Genomic DNA, 19,584 nt, shown 5'->3' on the forward strand with positions numbered 1-19,584 from the left:
AAGACATCCGTAAATACTCCACTTTTACTTCTCATCTTAGAACATGGCTTACAGACAACCACAGGTGCACACACTAATCCCTGTCAAATGGAAAACTGTGTTGGATGTGGCATAGTCATTACTGCTGCTTGCCTCCATGTTATGTCTTATTTGTGCTTTTTTCAGTGGCCTCTATGGTTATTCTTCACCCCTTGTTGTCTCAGCCTTGTCTTTAATGTATGAATTTGATGTGCTTTGTGTCTGTTCTAGTTTTGTGTGATAGGTTGTTTGTCTTCTTCCTTTGTTCTAGGCCTGTTATAACCATATATGTTATGTATTTTCTTTTGTATTTTATGGTATTTTAGAATTTAATGATTACATTTTAGACAGCCTATTTAATAACTGGCCAGAGACTACAGCTAGAATTTAGCTGTAAAGGCTGAAGCTGCCTCTTTTACTGTACAGTAAATTGAAGGGGGCTGTCCATGTAACTATTAACAAATATTTGTGTGATGATGATGATGTTTAGTGTCAGTGCTGTAAGTTGTATGCACAAGCTAATATGTTAGCATGTAAATTTCAAATGTGCACAGAAAATGTTAATATTGAGCTTTATAGAACCTATTGTACTCCGCTGTACATTGCACATTTACGGTGCAACTACAGTAAAGTAGAATGAAAAAGTTACTGGAAGCTTATAGTGATACTTACGTTTGTTTATAGCAATGTGCCTACATTTAACGCTGTTCTTAGAAACTACATGTACTAATTCATAGGTTGATTGGTCGATTCAGACAATGAAATAATAATACCACTTACTCAGCTCACATTGAGTGATACAAGGTTCCCATCCTGTTACTGGAAACATTGTTTCAAATGTCTCTGTGTTTTAATTGCTGACAATATAAGAACTGTGTTTTTTCCTTTTCATTTATACAGCATCATTTCACCTGAAAACACACAAAAAATGCTGTGAAAAAAATCTGTGCTAAAAGACTGAAAACGCTGTAGTAGCCTATGCATGCTGAGCCAGTAGTTGGCGATGTAACTGAAGAGACACACCCTTCCACAGACCAGAAGATGTCCAGCTAGCTACTGATAAATAAAAAAGAAAAAGTGCAGAAGTGGTGCAACAGATGCACGGGTTATTTAAATGTCTTCAGCAGATTCAGCAGCACAAACAAACATGGTAGTCCACCATTGTTACTGTTGTTTTTGATGCTCCCAAACTTTTCTGCCTATGACCCCCAAAGTAGCTGTGTCCGAGACTGGCAACCCCCTGGTGTGGGACTACACTTATGATAAATCAAAAGCAGACAAAACCAAACAAAAAAGGCCTTCAAGGCACTTAATTTAGCTAATCTGGAAAAAAATAGGCTATTTATATGTGTGCTGTGTTTACTGATTTAGTCTTCATCAAAGAAACATGGAAAACAGATCAATTATTTTCTGTTTGAATCTTTTTATGTTAACTTTAACCCCTATGCTTTCTTATGTGCTTACAATGATGGATAAAATTACAAATCTTTCAAAGTTTATGATTTTGGAAGACAGGCCATGACCCTAAATCAGTGTTTCCTGACCCCCAAGGGTCAAAAGTTTCTGTTTTAGGTTGGCTAACATGTTTACTTGTAAACGAGAGGCTGAAACACACTTATACCCTTGCATTTCTTCCTAAAGCCGTAGTCGTGTAAACAGCACCTCAGTCTGATCCACTCCCAACAAAATAAGTTATCACTGGCAGAAATGCTCTGCTCTAGGAACTCCCTGCACTTTCATGTTTCCATGTGAAACGCCAAGGCCTGAGGTGGTGAGAGCACACCTTCCCCTCTCTTTAGTGTGCGAACGTGTAGCTGAAGCAGCAGCAGCAGCAAAGACCCCTGGGTGCAGAACTTTATGGCTGGGAAAAAACTTTTCTTTCTGACAGGCAGAAACCTCGAGCAGAACCAGACTCGTGTTAGACAGACATCTGCCTCTACTGTGCTTGGGTTGGAGAGAAAACTTCAGAAAGAGATGGACAGACATAAACACAACACAGACAGTGAAGGCTGGAAAGGCCAACAATACACCAACCTACTCACTAACTGTGTCTCTTTTCTGCTATGACACCCTTTTATCTGGTTTAAATCTACATTTCAACAGTTTGCCTTGCTTTTCCACTTTGTTCTGCATAAAAAAAAAGTCGATTTTCCCTGTGAAACATTTTTCTCTGACTTCAAGGACGCGCTCAGCTAAAGATCTTTCTTTGTTATTGTTTGCTTTCAAGTGTAACAAAAACCCAACCAATTTTTTAAAATCTCTTGAAGCAGAGGATCGAACGTGAGGTTTTAGTCATTCACACTGTGTCTCTCTTCGATCCACTAAATATCATCAGCTCGTGTTAAATGCAGTCACTCACACTGGCTTTAACTGACAGCACTCACAGACACCTCATCCCTCTGTGGTCTGCCATCGATCACCCATGGGAGGCTCAGTTCTCCCCAAGTACTGACACACATCCCCACTTCACTGAGCACTTCACCTCCTGTGTGCTTCCCCACTGAGGCACCTTCACTTTCATCCATTTAGAGATGCACAGGCAGGCAGGAGAGCCAGCTTAACTCTCACACAACTGGACACATACTGTACCTGCAGTATAGGATCACACCTACACTCACTCACAAATCCACACTCACTGCCCTTGAAAAAAGAAAATCTCCCACGTTGCACATCACACACACTCTAAGCTGCTTAGAAATTCATGCACGTTCTCTCTACACTTCACAGATCAGGTGCAGGTAAACTACAGTGTGAGCATTGTAGAAATTTAAAGGTATACACCAATCTTTTTCAAGATTTGTCTCACTAAAAACAGAGCAAAGAATCAGTTCAAAGTAATGCTGACCACTTTGAGTTAACATCTACACTGTAGAAATGAGGCATTGTCAGGCTTTCTGACAATGCTTAATTGAAAGAAATGAATAATCAACACAAACATGCCAGCATATGAGCTCAAAAGTATGAAGGACAATTAGGGCTTCAATGAGAAAATGAAATTGAGATTTTAAAGAATAGAAACACAATTTATATTGACCACAAAAAAATAAAAACAAAGACAAAAAAAAGAATTTATGTCATTATGTATGATGTTAAAGACAGATTTTTTTTCTAGGTGCAGTAGAAGGATAAAGTTGGAATAAAGTCATAATGTTGTGAGATTAGAATTAAAGACAACTTGAAATTTCGAGATTTAAGACAAAAACAAATTGCAATTTGAGACAATGAAGTCCAAATAAAAACATTATGTGAAGCATTTAATCGGTAATGTACAAGATAAAAATCAAAACGTACGGTGGATAATCAGGGCCATGCTAAGGAAAACATAAAAAGTAAATTTACAAGAAAAGTGTCTTAAATTCATGACAATAATCTCATTGTTGAACAATGAGGAGCTTCTTCTGAAGTTATACTTTGTATAGATTTCACAAATATGGAATTTCTTTATCGTTTGGCACATCAGCATAACATTGTCATAAGATTAAAGAAAAGATAGCTAAGAAACTGGGGCTTCAGTAAAGTTAGAAAGATTCTCACAGATCCGGCTTTCCCATGTCGATAATTTATCGGTGGAGCATAGTTTTCTCAAAATAGTCAACACCTCTTCAATCACAGCAAGGTAGTTTGCCAGCTACAAATGTATTTTCCCCAAAACGAGCTATCCTCTGTGCTGTACTTGCATTAGCCTCTTTGCAGAGCCAGCTCTTGCTCAAATGAAATGTCTGCAAATTGCATTACCGAAAAATTATGATACAAAATTATTAAATGTGTTACACATATCTGGTCACAAGTTTTTCATATCACGTTTCTTAGATCTTCTGATAGCCCAGCCATAAACCAAAATGACGGGCTTATTCTCATAAATCTATCCCATTAATCAATTAAGTGAAGACTTTGAAAAGCATTTGTTGGTCATGGACTTCTTCCTATAAAACCATTGTACAGTAGATTGTTTTCATATCTTCCCGTTTGATGTATCAGCATTTAAATGAATTAGTCTGTAGTTTAGAATTTCCCTCATCAAACTGTTCCTTTATTTTGACATTAATCTTGAGAATAAGATTTATTTTTATTTTTCCTTCTTCTTTTAAATTAGTTACTAATGCCATTTTTTTGTCCGGTAACAGGTAATCTAGATAGTTACTATTTCAAAAGCTATAACGCTGTTAACGTTACCGACAGTGAACTGTGGCCAATCAGAATACTTTACTGGCAACCACATGAAACCATGACACAGAAGTTTTCCAAAATCTTCACTTTGGCTGGAGTTTTCAAAAAACATTGTTTTTAGTGACATAAAGTTGCGGTTTGGTGCGAGTGACAGGCATAACCGTATAAAAATACATCTAGTTTCCCAACTACCTGGCTTCGTATGAACATGGCCTCAGCCAGACATAGGACAGGCACATCAACGTCATTTTCAGGATAGAAATATATAAACACTACTTCAACGTAGATGTAAAAGGTAAGAACATGCATGTTTGCAGTGTGTCCCAAAGCAAAAACTGACTTCTTTTGCAAAACTTATTACTAATCAGTAATTGCTAACTAATACTTTTTTAAAGTAATTTGCCCAACACTGGCTATAATGACTCCTATCCTCATAAAGAAGAACTAATGTGTGTTTGAGTTTGATTTTAGTGCAGCTTGATGGAACAATGGCCCATTGAAGGACGTATAATTTAGCAGCTGTCCCAAAAAGCAGTTGTAAACTTTAAGAAGTGTGCAGTGAACCTTTGAAGTTGAAAATGCTCCAGGGTATACGTTTTGGATTTTCTACTTTTTATTAGTAATCATGACTCATAGAGATGACCCAGTTTTGGCTTCAGCAGAACTTTCCGTCTCATGCAAAGTTCTCCAACAGCAGCAGCAAACTTTAGTTATTATGTAACCCACTGTCTCACTCTTGATGACGACTGTCCTGTAGCACTTGCATCTGTTATAATGAAGTGCTTTGACAGGCTGATGAGGGACTGTGTGATCTTGGTGTTAACCCCATCACTTGACCCTCTCCAGTTTGTTTACTGCTCCAATTGCTCCACTGTGGGCGCTCAAGTCTGACCTTGGCACAACATCTGAGTCTGGAACATCTGGAGGAACACAGCAGCTATGTGCAAACACAAGATGGACTTCAGTTCTGTGTTAATTACAGTTATCCCAGAGGAAGAAAACTGGGCCCACTGGGTCTGAGTTCTCCCCTGTGTTAGTGGATATTAGATTTTCAGTCCATTCTAAAGACCCTCAACTACAGTGCATGGTCAGACACAAATCACATAAAGTATGCAATGACAACATCTGGGACAACCAGAAGCTGGGATTTAGAGAAGAGGGATAAAAATGTGGTGGCTTGGTGTAACCCAAACAATCTGGATGCCTGTAGATAAGCACAGATTTTACAGGTGGTGATCCAGGTCCAACCTCCCAAGCATGTGAGATGACTGTCAGCCAAATGCTGCTGCATTTTCACATTTCAAGGTTAATGTATGCATACCTGTAGGCATATATGTATATTTAATGGCTATGTGTTATGTTCACTGTCATACACTGACTGCACCATGAAGTCTTTCTCTCTGTCCACATGAACCTGTCATCCTCCTGTTTTCTCTGTTTGTAGATACACTTTATATTGAAGTACCATGTTCTTTGCACATTTGCTTGGCATTTTTGTGTGATTCCCTGTGTCATAGTTTTAGGCTGTAGCCTTTGGAGGACCTGGCCTTTGTAGCTTGGATAAACTGCAGAAGCCGAACTGAATTGAGATGGTCTGGTCTACTAAGCATTTCCCGTTTGTCATCCTCGATGTCACACAGCGCCGCCCTCACCTGTCAGGCTTACATTACTTTTTAACACACATAAACCAAAACCTCAGGGTTAGGGTTAGGGTTAACCCATTCAAAACAGGAGGATTTTTACTTTTTCTTTTTTTATTTTGCTTCGTTATTATTGTTATTTTAATGTATATATTGATAGAGTATAGAACAACCATTTACATGAGAGTAAGGCAGCAACGTACATTTTCAACATCTATACAAGTGCTGGGGAATGATAGATACAAAAAAAAGTATTAAATACAATCTGCTGAAATTAGTTCAAGTCTTTTTTTAATTCCCTGTGAAAAAAATAAATAGATAAAAAAAAAAACACCAAGTAAGTTTTTTTTCCCAGAGAATTTACATTTATGTATTTACATTCATTCTCATTTAAAAATGAGAACATTTATAAAGAATTGTTTTTCCTCGGTATATTCCTTGGAAAGAGCCCAAAAAACACACTTTTACACAGTAAAACAAAATATTCTGTGATGTTTTAGACATACATCCACATAGTTGTTGCCAGAAATCCTTTACATCTGGATAAATCAGGACTCCTTCTGGAGTTAGGCTGTGTTCATCAACTTCAGCGTTCACACCCAATTGATCTTGGGATACGTGAGGCCACGAAAGATTCACCGAATCCATTCTTTTGTGGCACCTGAAAAGGAGGTCAGATTCGTCGGCCGCATTTGGAGGAGCCTTTGAAATGGGACAGCCTTTGGCACACCGCTGTGATATAATCGGTCTTAAAATTCAGCCTTTGTAGGCTGCAGCCCCTAAATTGGGACACAGCCAATGTAGACCGGGGAGTGAGCAACATAGGTGTGAAACAAGACACAGGTGAAACACATGAGGAGCAATCAACAAGCAGGGAAACACAAGGAGAACTAAACCAAACACAGGATGAAACAAAGTGACTAGAAAACAAACAGAAAGAACAACTAGGATTAACACAGGTGTTACAGAAACACAAAACAAGAACAGAACAATTACAGAGAAACACAAGAAAACTAAAACACAAGGAAACCCAAACCCAGAAATACACAAAACCCAAACCATGACACCCTGAGCCTATATTATACTTCTACATCCCTCTTAAGACAGATCCAACAAAATTTCCTCCTGTTGTGTTCTTGTCTGTGTGAGAGTCAATGATGTAATCTTAAAAACGGAATATGAAGAGGCTTAATAGACTCATCTCATCTGCATATTTAAAGAGGCAAGAATTGCATTACCCTGAATGTGTGTGAGTGTTAACATTGTCAACATTAAACAAAGTCATGTTTGTATGGTCCTCATTAAAGTGGAATTAGGAATGACACTGTTTTTACTCCCACTCTCACAGAGCTCCTTATGGACCCACAGGTGGTGAACACAGGCTGGTTTGAGCTTCAGTGACAGAAAACTGCTCTGCACCGTACAGCTGGGTGAGTCTGCTGATCAGCTGTTCAAAATGATACGTCCTCATTTTTCATACACACGTTCCACCTTTCCTTTAACAGTTATTTCTAGAATTTTTCACACTTTCATGTACCATAGAGCTGTGGTTGCTTTGCTGTTTTTTTCTACATTTTTCATTTTTCTCATTTTCCTACCCGCCTGTCTCTGGCTATGTGTTTGCCAGCTGTGTGAAGAAAAAAAAGATGATAGATTAATAAGGCTTGGGCTGTGATGTTAGGGGATTAATACGGTTATATTATTAAAATAAAGTATTTTTTTTTCATAAAATTACAACTTTTATCTCATAAGAGTACAACTCAGATCTTTAATATCACGTCTCAATAATTATTGCATAACAACTCTTTTTTATGTAGTGTTACTAGTGTCACAAGACTTTACACCTGCTGATGTTACAACTTTAGTATCTCGACTTTACACTTTTAATACAGTATCATTACAATTTGAAACGTCTGACACTACCACTCCTTTCCTCAAAACATTACAACTTCAGTCCTCAAGCCAGCTGTCTTTCAGTATTATGACTTTAATTTGGTAATATGACAACCTCATTGGTTTGCACAGTGCCACACTGGTTAGCAAGGAGCTAGAAAGTCACCAGTTTGCTTCCTGGTTACATAGACTGTAAAATAAATGCTTGTCATCATTCTCGGCTCGAAGTGAGGTTGCCACAAAAACTGCTCCCCCTGGTGGCTGGCTGTAGTATAGGTAAAAAAAAATCTACTCTCCAGTCATTCCTTTTCTGAAAAGCTTCATTTTCAGTAGTTATAAGAGATTAAAAACAGGGTTTTGCATCACGCTTAACAATGATTGACAGCTGCCGTTCTTGTGTATTTTTTCCGGGGATTGAAAAATATGTCGGGAGGTAGAGTCAAGAAGTGATTAGACTCTCAAAAGAAAAAAAACAATTATTATTTTTGTCACCCAGCTCCACTTAGATTCTCCCAGAATCTCTCACAGTCTCCTCTGCGCAGACTCTGGCTGCACAACTGCTACCAATGGCTGCACCTGTGACAGGGGAATTTTGGCTTCAAAATCATAAATTGCGGAGTCACGCTGTCCACTCTATATACAGTCTATGTTTTTTTTTTCCTTCCACAGTGAAAAAATGCTCACTTGGTTACCCATGATTCTAAATTGACCATAGGTGTGAGTATGAGAATAAAAGTGTCGCTGTGATGGGCTAGTGACCAGCCCAGTGTGTTCCCTGCCTCTCGCCCTAAAGGCTCAACGTTATGTACAGATACAGATACAGACGGAGCCTTCTGTTCGTGCTCTGTGTTCATTTTGTCCCTATTTCTGCACGTTTCCATGAAGCTCACCGATACGGACCAAACAGAGCAGTACCACTAGAAACTGTGGGGGCAGTGTTGCTGTTACTACCCGATACAAAGCTTTAGTGAGACACGAAGAAGACTTAACAATGGCGGAACTTTCACGACATATTTAACTGCCTCACCGTCTTTTATGCAGGCGCTATGTCAGCAAAACCTCCTTCGCAGTTGCCATGCTTGTTTTTAAGTTCCGCTGTCATAAACTTTTGACTCTGGGCTGCCCCCTGATGGATGTATTGGTTAACTGCAGTGCCAACATAAAGGCCATATGGAAGTATGTGAGCAGTGACCGTTACATTGTTTGAAAAGGTAGTATGCATTTTAATATGAAAAGGGAGCATAAATGGGCCTTGGCTGGGATAAGCTCCAGTTACCCGTGACCCTGAATGGGATAAGTGGTAGAAGATAAATGAAAGAATGAATAAATGAATACCTTAATATCCTAACATCATTAAATTTATCTTGTGAGAAAAGGACATTTTATGTTCTGATATAACAACCTGTATTGCAACATTACAACTCATTTTGTGATAACAATATGACTGTCCTCTTGTAGTAACATAGCTTTTTTTGTTTTGTTTTTGTTTTCATGATGTTCATTTGGTAAAATTTCAACTCACTATTATAACTTCACAGTTTAATATCCTCACATTTTGACTTTTATTTGTAACATTACAACTCTTTTCCTCATTTTTCCCATTACATCTCTGTCTCTTATAAGATTGCATTTTTAGTCTTACAAATTTACAACTTAATTCTCAAAATTGTTCGTATTTACTTTTTCACTGTGGCTCCAAATCAGCTGGTCTGCTCGTTGATATCTGCATGAAGGTTCTTCCTTGCTGCTGACATGTTTTTTTTTGGTTCTCTGACATAGCTGTTCTTCAGCTCACTCACCAGGATGTGAGAGGTGTTTATGTACAGCTTTGGGAAAAAGTTTCTAAAAGTATGTTTCACAAAAATATAAGTGGTGCCACTAACACTGAGAGGCATGGGTCCAGCATCACTGACTCTTAAAATCAACTCACTTTGCATGCATTCCAGGAGTTCAACTAAATTGTATGTACAGCACAATGCATAAAGAAAAACAAATGTTTTCAGTTTTCTTCGTCCAAAGAAACAAGATCTTGTGTGCACACTCACGAAGAGAATAAACTACCTAGTCAATGTGGATTTGTTTTAAAAAAGTAAAGAAACAGCTTCACAGAGGTTGATAACCTCATTTCAACCTCTCATGTACTCGTGTAGATGATGTTTTACCTTCTTCGGGACATGTTGCAGCAAATAATCAAAATATTCTCCTGGAGCTGTGAAATTGGCAGACAGAGAGATCCCATTTCCTCCAGAGCAGTGAAAAGAAAATGTTAAAAACTCCCACTGAAGGAAATTAACATTTTGTTTATGGTCATATTCTCACCTTTCTGATTTGATCATTTATTTTGGTGCCATTTCTGCTGCTGCAGAAACATCATTATTTTTTGGAGAAATTACAATTTCCGGGGGGAGCTATTCAATCTCTCAAGGACCCACTCAAATCACCACCCGTGGGTTCAGGGCTCATTTAAATTCTATCAACATCACTGGGAATTGTTTCTACAAATTTACTTAACTCCATAACAAAGGGACTGTCTCACACTATCTGCACAAATTTCTCGTACATTTCTCCGGCTTCTCTCTTTGTCTCAATCTGTCATTGTGAACCCTGTCCAATTCTCCCTCTCATGCACGCTGACGGCCTTATTGGTAGCCATGACGAAGAAATGACTGAGATGGCAGCTCATTATCAATGCTTGATTGGGCACAACTGACACAAGCGCTGTGTTCACTTTCATTGAGAGTGACTGGTGTGTTCGTGAGATTCTCAGGCTGGAGTTTACCATGAATGGACTGCAGGGGCTAATAGCACTGAGATTTGCACATCTTTCCCCTCCACTGTCTGCTCCGTCTCAAGGTCTAATTCACAAAGCAGATAGCTCCATTGGTATTCAAGGGCAGAAACTGACACAAACTTCTGCAGCTCTGTGCAGTTTGCTTCAGTTTTGCGCCTAATTACCTCCACCAAGGTTTACGTTTTTGGGGGACTTTGTCTGTTAGTCTGTGAACAACATGACTCAAAAACTAACGAACAGATCTTGATGAAATTTTCAGGAAATGTTCAAAATGGGATATGGAAGAAGTGATTCAATTTTGGCGGCGATCCAGATCACCGTCCGGAGCCAGGATTGTTTTAAAGGGGACATATCATGCTTGTTTCTCCTTTTCACTATGCCAGACTAGGATGCCTGTAAAGCATTTCTGCCCTCAGTACAAGTCATTTAGTTCCTTCATTGCCCCACAATAGCGTACTCAATATCCTCATTTTAGGCCATTCTGAAGATCTCGTTGAAACGCTCTGTTTCAAGAATGACCACCAGTAACCTCGCAACGCCACAGCCTTTTGTGCTATGATTTGTCAGTTCTATCAGAGGGGCGGAGGGGGTAGAGCCAGGGGGCGGTTTTTGCAGCATGGCAGTATTTACAAAATCGCCATATTGAATGGAGCAGACCGAGCGAGTTTGCTGTTTGCCAAAACTTCACCGTAAGGCATTGATAGCACTAATAAAATGGCAGAGTGTAGGATACGTCCTTTTGTATTGGACCCCGAGTCAGACCTGGACAGTTCTGCAACTCAGGAGGAAGAAAATCCACCTGGACACAGATCATCTCAGGACGCTTCAGTGTGGTGAGTCAAACCGGTACTGTAACATGTATAGTTTATACGTGAAAATATAGGCAGACTTCACCAATAAACTATTTCTATAACAGGGCTCCATCCTGCTCCTTCACTTTTCTCTGTCTGTTTTATCCATCATGCTGAAAGTGTAGTCTAAAGATCGCCTCTACCGTCAGTTCGTCACTATGTTATTACCGCAGCATTATTGTGGTCCAGGTTCACAGTGCATGACAGAACAACAAGCATGCAAATATCACAGTCTCACAAGTATTACGACGTCTGCTAAAACTACAGTGTTTTAACTGCTAATACACCATGTAAAGCCGAGCTGCTCAGCAGAGCAGAGTCTCTGCATCCGCACTCAGTCAAGTTAGCCAGAGCTAGTCAGTAGCTTTATTTATACTCGGCTCTTGGTGGGTGTATCCCTCGGTGGCGGTTGTGTGACTAACTGACATCACAGAGGAGGAGCTGCTTTATCAGATTACTTCAGTAAAAAGAAAGGATCCTCGTATCGTCACAAAGTTTGAAATCCCGCGGCCAAATGGCAATGACCTATTTTCAGAGGCATCAAATCTCGTTCTAGGATATCAGAAAAAATACAATATCTCATCTTTTGAAAATTCAGGGGGTTAAAGGTCTTGTTTTCAACTTTTTTATATTATATGTAAGTATTAAATCAGGGATCAGCATGATATGTCCCTTTAAAGGATTCTTTATCATAGTGAGATAGGGCTGTTTTCACCATATGTGTATATAACTCCACGATAAATGGTCGGATTGCTTTGCAAAACAATGCAAGACAAGGTCACCATAATTTCTGACAAAGTACAATACAGATTCTGGCAATATTCTGGATACTAAGATTCAGAAAATGAAATATGTACTGGGTCGTCATGATTTTCAACACTCTCAGGTAACAAACTATCGTACAAGAAGATATACATAATTAATTCCCTTGAGGGAAATTCTGTTTTCTGCACTCTGAAATGCTAAATATATACACACACATGAACAAACAGACAAACTTCTGCACAGAAACATGCACTGATTAGAAGTCAGAGTGATGGTGCTTCACTCTCAGTGGTTGTTGGGGGTTTTGGTGCCTTGCTCAAGGGCGCCCAACAGCTCTCAGGGTTGTAAGCCAACATCTCCCCATCTATCAGCCCAATTCCTGCACCTGGGCTTAAACCTGCAGCCTCCGATCAATGAACCTAATCCCTCCAGACTGAGCTACTGCCCCCCCCAAACCAACCTGTAACTAACACCAAATTGTAGCAGACAGTCTGCTGAAAGGGAGTATAACATTAAAGTAAGGCTTAAGTGTTGGTGACAATCACAATACGCCTGGTGGAGGTCTGCGTTCTGTGAGTGCTTTTCTGAATTCTAACTGAGACGAGCTGCCACATCTCAGCGCTCAGTGTCGTTATTTTAAGCAAGCTCTGGCTTCACATGTTACAGAAGCAGACATGTGTGACTGTGTGTGTTGGGTGATGGCGTCTAGTGGGTGCTGTGTTGACAGAGCAGTGACACGGGCAGGGTGTCACAGCCATATGGTGGCGAAGAAGGGGTTGATTAATGGCCCTGGTGTGTGAAAGGAAGAAGCTTTTTTTTTTGAACTTCTAACTCTGAGGGGGAGCATGCTGTGTACGTGCTGCTCTGTGTGTCCATGAGGCTGAATGGTGCTGCATGTGTGGACGTGAATGTGTGTGAGTGTGTGTCATGTGTCTACCAGATGGAGCTCTTGACAGTGAACTGTATCGGAGATGTGGGGAGAAGCTGGAGGGTTGGTGTGTGTGTGTGTGTGAAAGGCGACATTGAGATGATGTCACTCAGTCCTCTTCCTGTCTCCCTCCTAATTAAATAAACTCTCCCTCCACCTCTTTCTCTATCTCACTCTAATTCCATCAGATCCAGATCTCCACACCACAGACGCAGGTGGTTTCTGTATCAGTGTGTGTGTATTTGTGTGTGTAAGGGGTCCAGGGGGTTAAACATGCGGATAACCCGGTGTGTGCAGTAAATTCATGGCCTTTCGCGTTTGACAAATGACTCTGTCAGCCCGTGGAAGGGCAGCCGGCCTCCATCGACCCTCAAGGTGCCCTTCCACACAATCAGCTGCAGCTGCAGGCGCCAAAACCACAAGTGCCATGAACTTAATGAACAAATCCACTGCTGAAACCTCTGGAGGGAACAGTTAACACATTCACTGTGCCGCATGGTACAGTGCTCCTTTAACAGGTCATGGTTGGCTGCAGAGGGAATCAAGCATTTAAAAAGGTTTGGACTTATTCAAATCAAGAGCTGTGGGCAGGTGGAGGTGGTACAACACCAGGGCCCGTATGCATGACTAGCCATTAGCGTGGAAAATGGACCGTTTGTACTAACGGACATAAAAAAATGGATAAATGGTATGTAAGAGCCAGGTTAACCGGCAAAAAGAGTGTCAAGTATCGCGGGATACGTTACTGTTTGAGACGAAATAAGCAATATGCAAAGACAGCGGACAATCCTTTGTAAGGCGGCAACGTGTAGCCATACAGCAACTTTAGATTTAGGAGACACAACATTTTTTCTTTAAACAGTTGAGATGAAGGAGACAATCGAAGCCTCAAACCTGCTAGGCTTGATGCTGTCGGTTTTGCAAGTTTGATTCGCTCTTTGCTTTTCTGCGTCTGGGTCCTCTAATGTATGTGTGTGGTGAAATTATGGAGTCAAAAACTGCTTTAAGAGTTATTCATCGAGGTACTGGGGCATTGCTGCAGCGCTTGCTTATTATATTATTGAGGGGTTTTTTATTTTATTTTTTTTATTGCAGAAACACCACACGCATTTACTCTATTCAAGATCGCCAAACTTTCTCTTTCTCTTTGTTTTCCTGATTGACTCACTGATAACAGCTATTTGTGTATTCTTGTAATAAAATCTCCATTTCTCCGACCGAAAAATCTTGATCTTTTCTCAGTCATACTGTTACCGCTTGCCGGTTTATGAGTGATAGACATGCATGTTCAAGTTTGTTTGACAGGGTTTTCCAGGAGGTTCCCCTTAATTATGACGTAGTCTGCACCTGTGTCTCTTTCATGGTGTAATTAGTTAACTTGGCGATTATCTGCAGGCATGCATGCAGCTAACGCTGAAGCTAAACGAGTCGTTCCATAACAGAACGTTAGGACTAATGAAGCTAAGCTTAAGTTTAGTCAGGGTGCTGACATTCTTCTGTCTTTCTCTCTTTATGCTCGTTTTTTTTTTCTTTTCTCTTTTTCCTTCTTTTTTAAAAACGTTTTTATCTCTTCTTCTGTTCTTTTTTTTTTTCTTTTTTTTTCTTTTTCTTTTTCTTCATTTTTTTATTTTTTTCTTCTTTCTTTTTTCTTTTTTCTTCTTTTTATTTTCCTTTCTCCTTTTTTTCTTTTTTTTTTCTTTTTTATTTTCCTTTCTCTTTATTTTCTTCTTTTTTCTATTTGGCTTCTTTTTTTCTCTTTTCTCTTCTCTCTTTTTCTCATCTCTCTTTTTTTTAATCTTTTTTTTATCTTTTCTTCTGACAGCAGAAGAGATGGCCTACATTGATTATTTTGCTGAATGCTTGATGGGGGGTCTAACCACCAAACTTCCCCTGCATTTAGTCACTAAATCTGTTCATAACTATTTCTGGTGTATAAGTCTCTCCTGATTGAATTGGTCCCTTTTGTTTAATGACCGACATGCATACGGGCCAAAGTATAGTGATTAAAAACTGTGTTCACCCAAAATGTCATACTGTATGAATTCACAAGTGACCAAAACTGGAGCTACACTGCTAAAAAATGAACTCTTTTTTGTCTAATTTTTAGTAAAACAAAAAAAAAAAAGTCTTTTTAGACTTAATATGAGCCACAGTCACTTGACTAGTACAGAGAAGTTTCTTTCTTCAAGTGATTTAAAGACAAAAATTAGGTCTGAATTGCTTCTAAAGAGAAAAAAAAAAAATCTGCCAGTGGGGTAAGCAAAATGTACTTGTATTAAGACGTTATTCTAATCTCTACAAGCATATTTCTCTTACCCCACTACACGGGTCAAGAGAATATGACTCATATTAAGTCTAAATACAATTTTTTCACTGAAATAAGACAAAAACGCTTGGTAAGGTTGCAGTTTTTGCAGTGTAAAAACAGGAAGCAGTCTTTACACTTGTTCCAGATCATGTCCTGATTGGCTGGTCCAGTGAATTAGCATCTTAAATCAAGATAATCCATTATTTCAAAAGGTTTCATCAGCCTGAAGCTGAATGTTTTGTTCTTCTTTCTTCATAATACATGAAGGTAATTTGCTGTACACGGAAAAGGTAGTTCCTCGTCAGCCAAAGGGAGTTATACAAGCTTTCCCAATGTAGCAATATGTGATGTGCAAATCTTAGATATTGAAGATGACGCACATCTGGTTTGAAAGCAGGTTGTCAGTGAAAAGAAGAAAAGGCAAAGCTGAGAAGATGATGAACTTAGAAAGATTGAATGCAAATTAATCTGAAGAAAAATTCACAGCAACCTGAAAAAGTGTTTATAAAGTGTAAAAAGAAAGGTGCCAAAGAAAAAATCATTTTGCAAATAGAAGACCACAGAAAAATAGAGAGAACACGTTAGTCTGAATTTCTGTTACAGTTGTTTCTATAAGCATTGATTCAAAATTGCTTAAATTTAAAATTCATTTCTTAATCATTTTCAGAAAATCTGCCTTTTCATTTTTAAACAATTGTTGAAATTCAGTAAATGAAACATGTACTCTATGATGATGATTAATGCTGGGTAAAGATTTGACCCTTTAAGGGATTTTTTTAAACTATTTTTTGTTAATAGCCACAGCATGGGAAAATCTTGCAAATATCAGCCACAACAAAAGCAGCAGAATCCGGTCTAAAAATATGAAGCCGATATGGAAGTGCCAAAAACTGCAGTTCATGGCAAAAGACAGAAAAAAAACCCGTACTCACCGAGCCAAAAAAGCAGACTAACAGAGGACTGAGGAACATATTTACAACCTGGCTCACAAAAAGAAAAAAAAAAAAAAAACGGCTTGGGTCTAAATTATTAATTTCTCTTTCTCTTTAGGGCTCTGATTCAATGTTAGATAGATCAATAAAAGAAACAATTAGAGAGCCAGAAATGTGCTTTACTTTTTATGTATAAAACAGAGTGACTTTCATTAGAATTGATTGATTAAGAAAAAATATTTAAAAGTATATACTACTACTCACCCTGGGCAGTATTATGTCCCCAGAGGCCTCTACAAGAGGCCTGGGAGCCTGAGGGTTCTGCACAGGATCTCAGATGTTCCTAGGAGGAACACTGGCACCACTGTTGCCCTCACGCCCCACATCTTCTCTAGCTCTCCCTTCAGTCCTTGATATTTCTCCACGTTCTGTGTTTCTCCTTCCTGATGTTGCTATCCTCTATCAATTCTAACTGACATTTTCTCTGGCTAGCTAGCTATCTGGCTCCAAAACACAGGCTCACCAACCAATTTGCTGAAATTTCTGATCTGAAGACAGGAAATAAATAATACATAAAGCAAGAATCTCAACAATACACATAAGCCCCGTTTTCACCAAGTGGTTCAGTTCAGTCCGTCTCGGCACGGTATGTATTTTACTGCGTTTCCACTGACTAATCCCAGGACAGACCCCCAAATAACCGAGACACGCCGTCCCACTTTTTGGGACCCTACCGTAAGGGTGCCAGATTAAACCATCGTGGAAGGTGGAGCTACAACACTGCAGACCGATGATTGGTCTCAAGAATCATCACTTACCATGCAACAGCGGTTGTATTTCTCCTGGTGGCACACAGTCTTCTCTGAAACAAAGCTTGATTGCACTTTGTATCAAAGAGCTACATGCCAATCACAAAGAGGATGAAATGCTCGATGTTCCCCATAGGTGCTCTTTGTTAACTGTGTCGCATTTTTCTTTTTTGTTGGATTTATTAGCAGGGTACACCGTTTCGCGCTGCTATGGCGTCGCACTGTTATTTAACTGATGTGGCCATCGGTTTCCAGCTTACACGCCGCCTACCACGAGGGGGCACGGTTTGCAGTGCAAACAAGACCAGGCTTTACCTAGACAACCCACACCAAACCGGACTGCTTCGTGGAAAACAAGGCCTACAGTACAAAAAACACAAGCTGTCTGAAGTGAGAAGCTTGGGTGTTGACAGACAGGATACATTGCAGGGATTCATAGTCTTCAGGGGATACTTGATGGAGCAGGTGTAGATAAGCAGCAGATGTGGATGCAGGAATCAGGAAGCCCAGAAGGTCAAGTTAAATACACACACACACCCAACAGAAAGGAAAAGGGAGCAGGAGAACAGAAGAGCCTGTTGTGAAAGGTAGAGACCTGAGGGGAGGAGCCAAGGTGTCACTGAAGTATGATGTGTGGCAAAACTGCAGAATGTGCCCACTGTTGCATGAAAATGAATGTGCAGATTATGTTATGGGCAGGTGAAAAGACCTGTGCCGGAGCATTCACCTGTGCATCCTTGCTTATTGCTTCCCTGGCAGGCCCCCCTCTCTCCTAAAGATGCGGTTTAGAAATTGAGACATCCGTCAAGAAGGAGTAGTGAGATCGATTTCAGGTCACAGACAGGAAGACGGTGGAGAGGGAAGTAGAAAAGCTCAGAAAAAGGAAGAGGAGAGGAGGAGAAAGCAAAAGATACAGCTGTGGCTGCGGCAGACTGGAGAGAAAGCACAGTTTTAGTGTCCGTCTGAATCTGAGTCTTCAGCTGCAGATAAAACAAGAATTTATTCATGGTTTCTTTACTTCTAAACATGAAATTTGGTTTGGGTTGCAGAGAAATGTAAAGTTTTCATGTATTTACTTGGTTGTACCCAAAATGGAATGTTACACAGTTTTTTCCACCAGTAGGAATAAAACTCAGAAGAAAAGCTAAAAATGTTCCCATCACCTTGGCACAGCTTATCAGTCGTATCATAAAAACATTCACACCAAGCCAAGAATCTATTTACAGCAAAAACATGTCTGTAGCCTGATCCACAAAAGTCCATCTCATTTCTTAATCAGCACACCCCAGGGGGTAAATTTCTCAAAACTTAGTTTTAAAGTAATTACATTCACAAGTTTTGATAAATATTTTCTGCCGTTAAAAAGGACAGCAGTTGAAAACTCATGCAACAAACTTTGCAAATTTCACCTTCACTAGCTTTGGCCACCAATGGACAAAGTTGCAAGATAGGCAAGGAAGAATTGGCCTGATTCTGTGAGAACACTTCGGAGCGAGCTTCAGAGTTATTGAGACAGAATGATGAAAGATAGAGACACAATCAAATACATACACCAATAAATACACAGAGATTATTTATCTCTCTGAAAAGGCGCTAAAGCACCACTAACACACCACAAGCGCAGAAAAATGGAAACATCACTCAGTGACATCTCTGTCAGGATTCACAGAGAACACTAACGAAGCTACGGTTAAAGAAACTTCACGGATTTAGAGATCAGACACCACGCACCAAATCAACCAGCTTCCTGAGAAACTGCTGGTTTTGGATGTGGAGAAAGCCTTGGACAGGGTCAGGTTGGATCACCTCTTCTCTGCTTTGTTGAGGTTTGGAATCAGCTGCAGATTTATTCCCCTTATTAAAGCTCAGGCCTCTATACAGAAAAGCAATGTTAGGTCCAGTTTTTCCCCTGAGTCATTCTACAAGACAGAGGTGTCCCTTATCACCACTGTTATTTGTTTTAGCCATCAAACCTATTGCTATTTCACTATGCACAACAAAGGAATATATAGAAATAAAAAGAGACGCTACACACAGATATCATTACCAACTGTCATTTCCACACTATCAGAATTTGGAGTTGTCTCAGGATACAAAGCCAAGTTATCAAAAAGGAAGTTATCCCTTTAAAATTTAAAAACTATGGAGCACAGAATGTAAAACTTCAGTCACTGTTCATTAGGCACCATTTTGTGAAGAATGAGTTTACTTTTCTCACATTTAGCTTGTTTTTTCTTTCATTTGACACCAAAATTCATGCAAAACAGAATATTCTATATGCTTGTTAAAATGTGTACACATGAAAAAATAAAACTAAATCTAAATGCTAAATCTAAATGTGAAATATGGATAAGGTAAGATAAGATAGGATAAAATAAGATGAAATAAACTTTATGGCACCGAAAGGGAAATTCGTCATGGACACAAGTGCAGTGCTGCTCACATTTGATGCATTATTCACTCATTCATAAATTCATACCGA

General features: G+C 39.5%; 1 long non-coding RNA gene across 1 annotated transcript in view; it reads left to right on the forward strand.

The window, feature by feature from the left end:
• Positions 1-7,247, forward strand: part of LOC141784878 (uncharacterized) — a 36,789-nt gene extending 29,542 nt beyond the window's left edge. Inside the window, exon 3 of the long non-coding RNA XR_012597488.1 lies at positions 7,174-7,247. This is a non-coding gene — a long non-coding RNA (uncharacterized LOC141784878). The remainder of the gene's footprint in view (positions 1-7,173) is intronic.
• Positions 7,248-19,584: the final 12,337 nt, after the last annotated feature.

Source organism: Halichoeres trimaculatus, unplaced genomic scaffold, assembly GCF_033239565.1.
Source record: "Halichoeres trimaculatus isolate MK-OKI-2021-1 unplaced genomic scaffold, fHalTri1.1 fHalTri1_scaffold_23, whole genome shotgun sequence".
NCBI lineage: Eukaryota > Metazoa > Chordata > Actinopteri > Labriformes > Labridae > Halichoeres > Halichoeres trimaculatus.